The sequence below is a fragment of the Brachycentrus maculatus genome, unplaced genomic scaffold (assembly GCF_059751285.1).
Source record: "Brachycentrus maculatus isolate JH-2025_06_01 unplaced genomic scaffold, ASM5975128v1 h1tg000176l, whole genome shotgun sequence".
Classification (NCBI taxonomy): Eukaryota; Metazoa; Arthropoda; class Insecta; order Trichoptera; family Brachycentridae; genus Brachycentrus; species Brachycentrus maculatus.
Window position 1 is genome coordinate 2,346,399 of NW_028280928.1, and position 8,685 is coordinate 2,355,083.

At 32.3% G+C, this 8,685-nt stretch overlaps 1 long non-coding RNA gene across 1 annotated transcript; it reads left to right on the forward strand.

Moving 5' to 3' along the window:
* The first annotated feature begins 5,504 nt into the window (after positions 1-5,504).
* Positions 5,505-7,334, forward strand: LOC148308125 (uncharacterized). The gene is made up of 2 exons (XR_015837739.1): positions 5,505-5,610; positions 5,698-7,334. It is a non-coding gene; the product is annotated as an uncharacterized LOC148308125 (long non-coding RNA).
* The last annotated feature ends 1,351 nt before the right edge of the window (positions 7,335-8,685 follow it).

The window sequence follows — 8,685 nt, forward strand, 5'->3', positions numbered from 1 at the left end:
CTGCTGCTGTCTTAACTTGATCGCTCCATCATTTGAGAGATCTTGCTCTCCCTCTCTTCCCCTCCAGGCTATCAATTACATCCAGTCGTTCCAAGCTATCCTCATTACCATGTGCAACGTATCCAAAGAACTGAAGAATCTGTCATGTACAGACATCGCCCAGAGTCAAGCGGTTCAAGTGTAACTCCTAACAAATGGACTCCTTAGTGCATCTAGCTGTCCATGGAATTCGGAGCATGCGCCTCCAACACCATATTTCAAAAGCATAATTTTTTCTCCTTTTTGCTGCTTTTATGGTCCATGTTTCAGTAGCATAGAGAAAAATGCAGTGGACCAAACTCCTGACAAGCTTTATCTTGGTGTTGTTACTTACACCCGGTCTTTTCAGATTTGTCTAGCTTAAAAGACATGGCACTTTTGTCAATTTTTTAATTGTTATCTAAACTTTTCATCATAATATTTTTCATTGTTAGCATGGATTTTTTTCATTGTTAACAAAAATTTATAGAATGGATTGTGTAAGGTATTAAGTGTGGAAAATATGTCACGGCCATTGAGTAATTATGTATAGTATAGAGATAATACTATACAGAACAACAGGTGCCGTGGCATAGTCATATACGGTAGATGCTCAATAGCTCAACAGGCAGAACCCAACAGCCCCTCATACTGGAAGAGAAAATGGACATGATTGGGACATGTTCTTAGAATGTCAGCTAAAACCATTAACCCCTCGTGTCTCTTCTTCCAACTCCGAGGATTCCGGCGCCCCGGAAGACTGCTGGCAGCCATTCACCGACTTTATTCAGTGGAACTTTGGGATACTGGACTAACCTGGGAAAAAGCCAAGGAGATGGCACGTTACAGAGTGACTTGGAGACGTGTCATTTTGGCAATATGCTCCACCTAGGGAGCGAACATGGAAAAATATTACTTTTATGAATTATATTATTGAAAATAAAAAATAAATAAATGTGGTTAAAAAAAAAACAAACTTTGAGTATTATTTACTTTATACAGTTTATAAAATGTGCCACAAAGTATCAGCAAAAAATATTCAAGGAAAAATGTATGGAAGAAAAAAGAAGAGAATGGTCATTCATTACCATAGTCCAGGAGGTTGCCCAGTCTGGGTATTTACAGGACTTATGACCTGTCATAGGTCATAGGCTGGTTGAGTGATCACTTTACACACATGCAGCATTCACCATTCTATCCATGATTGACAACCACACTACTCAATTTTTGGAACTCCTACATATATTATTTTTTGAACCTCAACATTGATGAAGAAGAATACAGAAGTCTGGGCATTGCCTGCATTTATCATTATTCTCATGACAGAACTGAACATGTTAGTTCAGTAGAGCCATGGAGGGAGTCTGGATGGTTTTATTCTCCTCAGATACCGTTGTCTTCCCCACTTAACGAAGTCTTGGATCTCGCACATTTCTCTTATCCTGGTGTTCCTTATTCTATCTCGTAGACTCTTGCCAGATATGCTCCTTAGAGTCTTCATTTTTGACACCCTTAACCCGTCTTTTGTTTCTTACATTATATTATTTTTTGACATCTCAACATAGATAAAGAAGAATATGGAAGATGGGCATTTACGGGGCTTACGACAGTAAGTGATCACTTTACACACGTGTAACATTTACCAATGCTACCCATGGATGACAACCAAATTCTTGAAACTTATATATATATATATGTGTTTATATATATATATATATATATATATATATATATATATATATATATATATATATATATATATATATATATATATATATATATATATATATATATATATATATATATATATATATATATTGTTTAAATTAGAAACATAGTGCTTGAAGAAGCTTTTTTTAAAGTTACATTTGTTATCTTGCTTTTTTTTTTATTTGATAGTTTTTCTAATGTTTTAAATAATCTTTATTTCAGTGAGATTTGTCCCATCGAGAAAGGGAAAAGATGTTCTTTTGGTGAACGATTACAGATATACTATGAACAGCCATAATCCCAATGGAAAAAGATGGTGGAGTTGTAATCAAGGTTGGAAAAAGTGTCAAGCTTCTGCTGTCACTATTGATAGAGCACTAGTTTCTTTAAAAGGATTTCATAATCATGATCCATTACCTAATATATAAATAAATATAAAATTCATGTAAAAGGGGTCTTTAATTTTAGTTCTTAACCCTTCTCTTACGATGCTAAAAACTCCCGCGCGTTCCGGTGATATGTATTTTAAACACCATATGAAAATGTGGTTTAAAAACGGAAAAAATGAGAATATTATTTATTTTTATTTTTATTTATTCGGGAATTGTACAGCTTTACATTTATTAAAAGTATATAATAAAAAATAGTTAAAATCATAAAAAAGCCAATTACACAATTCCACGATATATTCCTAAAGTTTTCTTTTATTGACCTTAGTTTTATTTTATTGTTTTCTTTTTTTGAAGTTGAAATGTAACAATTTTGTAATGTTAGGCTCTGGTATTATCTGAAAACGAGAAAAAAAATACATTGCAAACAACCGCAACTGTTGGCGTAGCGACACGACCATCGCTCAAGACGACCTGGGTGCTACTGGCGTGGTAAACGCGTTACGACAAGGGTGTAGACTTACAAAGCATTTGTGTATTGGTGATTTTATTCCAGATTTTTTCAAAAATCATTTATTTCCGTCACTGTTAATAAATTACTTTATATTATAATACTTTTATGTAATTCATAATTATATTACGGAGGAATACAAAAATTCTGGACTTGTATCTATTATATTTTATATTGATATTCTCATTTGAAAAGTCGAGTTGTAATAAACACATATCACCGGGAGGGGAAGGTTAAGATCATGAGAAGTCCTGAAACTTATAAAATAAATAAATAAAATTGGGAAACTGTCTTCCTAATAACAAAAAAAAATAAAAAATTCAGTTAAACTAAGTGTTAGGTACAGTACTTAGTCAGCCATATTTTTTATATGGGAGTTGCATTTATTATTTACCTTGCTTATTGTACAAGGTTTATAGATTATTAAATAGATTTTGGTTTCTTCTCACAACAACAAAAAGATGTTTTATTTTAATCTGTGTTGGGAACAGGAGAAATAATCTAGTGTGGGCTAATCAGAAATTTCTCAGCATTTCCTCATTGCTGGGAGGAAACTACTCAAAACTCCTCAGGAGAAGCCGGAATGTTCACTGTCGTCAACAGGCCTTCCGTTCCACTACCAGAGAATATAATATAGAATAAAATAAAATAAAAACAACAAAATAAAGTAACTAACTAACTAATAAATCATCATGCCCTTCCCAGAGGGATAGGGAGAGAGAATAAAGCGCCACACCACTCTGACTTTGCAAACATTAGTTGCCTCTCCAACTTTCATGCATCTCCTCATACAAACCTGACGATAATTTCGACTTCTAACCTGACCGCTTTCAAGTATTTGATATATCGCTCACTCTTTTCAACAACGTCTTATATAAAAAAACTTGATTTTTCAGGAGATCGTTTTTAAAGTTTAAAAATATAATACAATGTATTAAAAATAAATATCAAGCCACTTATTGAACTTTTTACTGTGCAACAGATCTTTTTAGGTAAAACCTGAATGTTTTTTCTCCATTTGAAAAATATTTAGTAAAAAAATAATTAAACAATACCTTTTCTTCAAAATGCAAAAACAACACTTTCTGCCCTGTAGCGGGTGAATATTAAATTTAAAATATGCCACTTTTGCTGGGATATAGTACATTTTCTGGGCATTCCGAAAACATGCACAACTGAAAATTGCCAATTTTTGATATATGACATTGTTGAAAGGAGTGAGCGATATGTGATTGCTCATCCCAAATTAGTTTAATTAAACTTTTTATTTTATATTTTATATTTCATTTTAATTTCAATACTGAGAATACAACTTGGCCTAGGCAGTGGACATTGTCTTACCTTTAAAGGGTAATGTATGTTTCTTTTTGCATGTGCTTTAAAAATTAGTGGATTTTTCTAAGAATTTGTGTATTATTTTTTATTTGTCTATGTATTCATTTATAGAAATTAAGATCATGTATTCATGTATAGTATTCGAGAAGAACAAAGGGACGCAGTTCATTGACTTTCATATGTTTACAAATATTTTGCCACCACACATAACTGTAAAATAATATAAAGGGTAGAATATCATTGCGATTGTCCGCCTTCGTGGTGTAATGGTCAGCGTGTTTAGCTACCGCGCTGGAGGTCCCGGGTTCGATTCCCAGGGGGGGGTGAACTTAAATATTAGTGATTTCCACTGTAATATTTATTTAATGTTACCCTGGTCTGGTTCCTGAAGCGCAAGAGTGATCACCTTGCCTTCATGTAAGTAATGATCAAGATAACACTGTTTCAATTCAATGCAGTGCCCTATGCACCATTGGGTGCGGATAAGGGTTATAAGTAAGTAAGAGTATCAATATCGGGTGCTCAAAGTAGATTATAATTTAAACGTAAAATATCGCGCTCTTTGTCCTTTGAGTTTCAGTACTAAGTATTATTTGATCGATTTGTTGATGTGTGTTCTATGTATATATGAACCAATTTAGAAACCTTGTTCATCAATCACTAGAACTTCACTAGAGACATCTATTGGTGAGATGTAAATGTGTTCTATGTGTTAAGACTCAGTACTGTTAAGAAGCGAAACATCGTGCTTCGAATCAATTTATTGGCGTCGCTTTGATCTTTTCACCCTTATTTATTTTTATAATTTTGGCAAAATAAATATTTGTTCCACATTGTGCTTTTCCGTCTTCCTCATCATCAAGTGTTCCAGTACCATTAGTCGTTATGCCGTTTTCCTCAGTTTTCCCCGTCCAAACTAATAAACTATGTAGTACATGTTTATCTTTAAAGATGGAGACTGACCGGAGCATTTTGTCATAACATAACGTCGTAACATTGCTCGCGGCGAGCATCAGCGAGCATCCAAAACTATGGATGGAGCGCTCGACTCGCTGTACTGACTGCCTGAATGCTCGCATCATAATATGTTACGTTACGACAGAATGCTTCAGTCAGTCTTGACCCTAAGATGACAAGGTTTTTGTCTATACCGGTTGGAGAAAATTATTAATAAAAAAAGGGATGAAAAAGTCTCCATCATAACTGAAAACTCATTTTTCAATTTCTTTCTACCCTCAAGCAAATATAATTTTTTTTTTTAATAATAATTTTTGAACTGTTTCTAAAGGCTTTAAATGAATATTGAATGCTCCCCCCTATCCAATTATTCCATAACAAAGAGAAGACTGTACAAGGGCATGATAGACCATTCTGCTGGTGTTTGGATGGACATAACTAGACAACCGTTTGAAAATAAAGGTAAAATACCTAAGTTTGTTACAATTTTTTCTGTGCTGGGTCCATTTAAATTGACAATCTAATGTTTTTCCCAGAAGCCTACGACGGTCGTCAGCCCCTTAAATGCCCAGACTTCCATATTCTTCTTCATCTTTGATGAGATGTCAAAAAAATAATATGAAAAATAACTCCTATAATTGGAGATAATCCAGATTTGTGGACACACTCAAAATGTTGTAAATGACAAATGTACGACATTTACTTCAATTATTATTTTACAGTTATTTATTTTTTAATTTGATGGTTATCTAAAGTTTAAAAAAATCTTTATTTCAGTGAGATTTGTCCCTTCGAGAAGAGGAAAGGAAGCTCTTTTGGTGAATGATTACAGATATACTATGAACAGCCATAATCCCAATGGAAAAAGATGGTGGACTTGTAACCAAGTTTGGAAAAAGTGTCACGCTTCCGCTGTTACAATTGATAGAACACTAGTTTCTTTAAAAGGATTTCATAATCATGATCCATTACCTAATCTATAAAAAAATATAAAATTAATATAAAAGGAGTCTCTTTTATAGTTCTTAAGATCATAAAATATTATTTTGTTTTTATCTTAGTGTCCGCCTCCGTAGTGTAACGGTCAGCACGCTCGGCTACCGTTCTGGAGGTCCCGGGTTCAATTCCCAAGGGGGTAAAATAAATATAAGTGATTTTTTCACTGTAATATTTATTCAATATTACCATGGACTGGTACCTGAAGCGGAGAGCTGATCACCTTTCCTTCATGTGTAAACGATCAAGATAACACTGCGTTTATATGACACAGTGCCCTATGCACCATTGGGGTGCGGATAAGGGTTTTATATATTATATATATTTTATCTTATGTTTTTTTTGTCTCTTTTCTTATATTTTATGTGTTTATTTCAAATATGCTTCTTACCTTTTCTCATTTATTTCTTTTAAATATGCTTCTTTTCCCTACTTATTATACCTGATTATTGTTTTTATATTTTGCCATGTATTAGTTTTGGTTGTTTAAAAAAATCTTTTTTGTAACTTTATTATTTGTGTTCCAGTCTTGTTAACCTTAATCCCATGTCCCAAAATGAGAAATAGAAATTACTCATAGGGAATATTATAAAAATGACTTATGTATGTAATATGTTTTGAAAAGTAAATTAATAAATAAAAAGTCCTGAAACTAAAGTAAATCAATTAAATTGCGAATCTGTCTCCCTAATAACAAAAATATAAATAAAAATATATTCCAGATAAACTAAGTGTTAAAAGGGTTGAGGTACAGTCAGCCATATTTTTTTAAATAAATATTTTCAAATGGAGAAAAAACATTCAGAATTTACCTAAAAAGATCTGTTGCACAGTAAAAAGTTCAATAAGTGGCTTGATATTTATTTTCAATACATTGTATTATATTTTTAACATTAAAAATGATCTGAAAAATCAAGTTTTTTGATATATGACATTGTTGAAAGGAGTGAGCGATGTGTGCTTCCTCTTTTCCATTTAGTTACAACTAGTTTTTATTGAATATTACCATATATTTTTTACAATGTCTTCTATTCACATAAAACAATCATTATCACTCAAATTATATTACAGCTAGCAGCACAGTCAATATTAAGTGGATATTTTTAATATATTTTCTAATATTTTGAAATTTTTCTTTTCAGTACAATTCGTTCCATCAAAAAGGGGAAATGAAATACTGTTGATAAATGAGTTCAGGTTTAAAATGAATAGCCAAAATTCCCATGGGAAAAGATGGTGGACTTGCAACCAAGTTGGAAAAAAATGTCAAGCTTCCGCTGTTACTATCTTTAGGACAGTCATTTCTACAAAAGGGCTTCACAACCATGATCCTGTCTTCTATAAACTATACTAGAATCAATTTAATAGGGGTTTTTCCTTTTTCTTTTATGTATTTTAAAAAAATAAAGCAAAATGATGAAGATAACTGTGTATTATTTATATTCATAATATTTTTCCCTGCAATTTGATAGGCGCCATGGCGTAATTGTGTAGATGCTCTACTGCAAAACTAAAATTGTAACAACATTTTGAGTGTGTCAAAATACTTGTTCACAAAATCTGGATTATCTCCAATTACAGGACTTATTTTAATATTATTTTTTGACATCTCATCTTCTTTTCATCTCACCAATAGATGTCTCTAGTGAAGTTCTAGTGATTCAAGAATAATGTTTCAAAGTTGGTTCATATATATAGAACTTCCAAGAATTTGAGTAGTGTGGTTGTCAATAATGAGTAGAATTGGTAAATGTTACACTTGTGTAAAGTGATCACTTAAACCAGCCTATGATGGTCGTCAGCCCCGTAAATGCCCAGACTTCCATTTTCTTCTTCATCCTTTATGAGATGTCAAAAAATAATATTAAAATTGTAAGTTTGATTTTGATTTTTTAATATTTATGAGTTGCCTTGAAAATTCTCCTTGCCTATTATGTACAAGGATTTTTAGCATATTCAGTTTATGAATCTTAAAAATGATAGTGAATGCGTGTAGTAAATAATAAACGACTTAGGTTGATACCTAAAAACAATACAATAGATACAAAAATACAATACACAATGGATTCAATATCTTATATCAATCAAAATTTGTCACATAGCTCATTTATTTGTCTTATTTGTTATGTCTTGTTCTAAATAAGACACCACTATGCATTGACTCAGGTTTTTACGGGGCATGGAGCATTTTGAGAATTATCTCCTCTTCTGATTTAAAATTAGACAAAACTGTTCTTGTACATGTGATGAGACGTCATCACAAGGTGTCCCTTATTTATTAGTGTGGGTTTGTCAAATTTTTCAAAAAGAAAGTTTTAAATTGGAAACAGAATGTGCAAAAGAAGGTTTGTTGTTGACAAAAATTTAGGAGGTAATAGAATATCAAGATCTGTCGTTGGTTTTTCCTAAATTGCAAATTTTAAGTAATGCGGTGTCAACCTGCTAATCCAAATGCTCCGTTATCCTAGGTCGTAAGTCCTGGGATGCTCTGACTTCCATCTTCTTTCATAAAAAAGGGAAAAATGATACATGTTCCATATCAAGTTGAGACACCTTTACAAAATATATAAATATCTTTATTTTCATGTTTTCTAATATTTTTAAAACTTTTTTTAGTGGAATTCATTCCTTCGAGAAGTGGAAAAGAAATCCTTCTGATAAACAATTACAGGTTTACTATGAATAGTCATAATTCTACTGGGAAAAGATGGTGGACTTGCAATCAAGTATGGAAAAAATGTCAAGCTTCCGCCGTTACTATACATAATA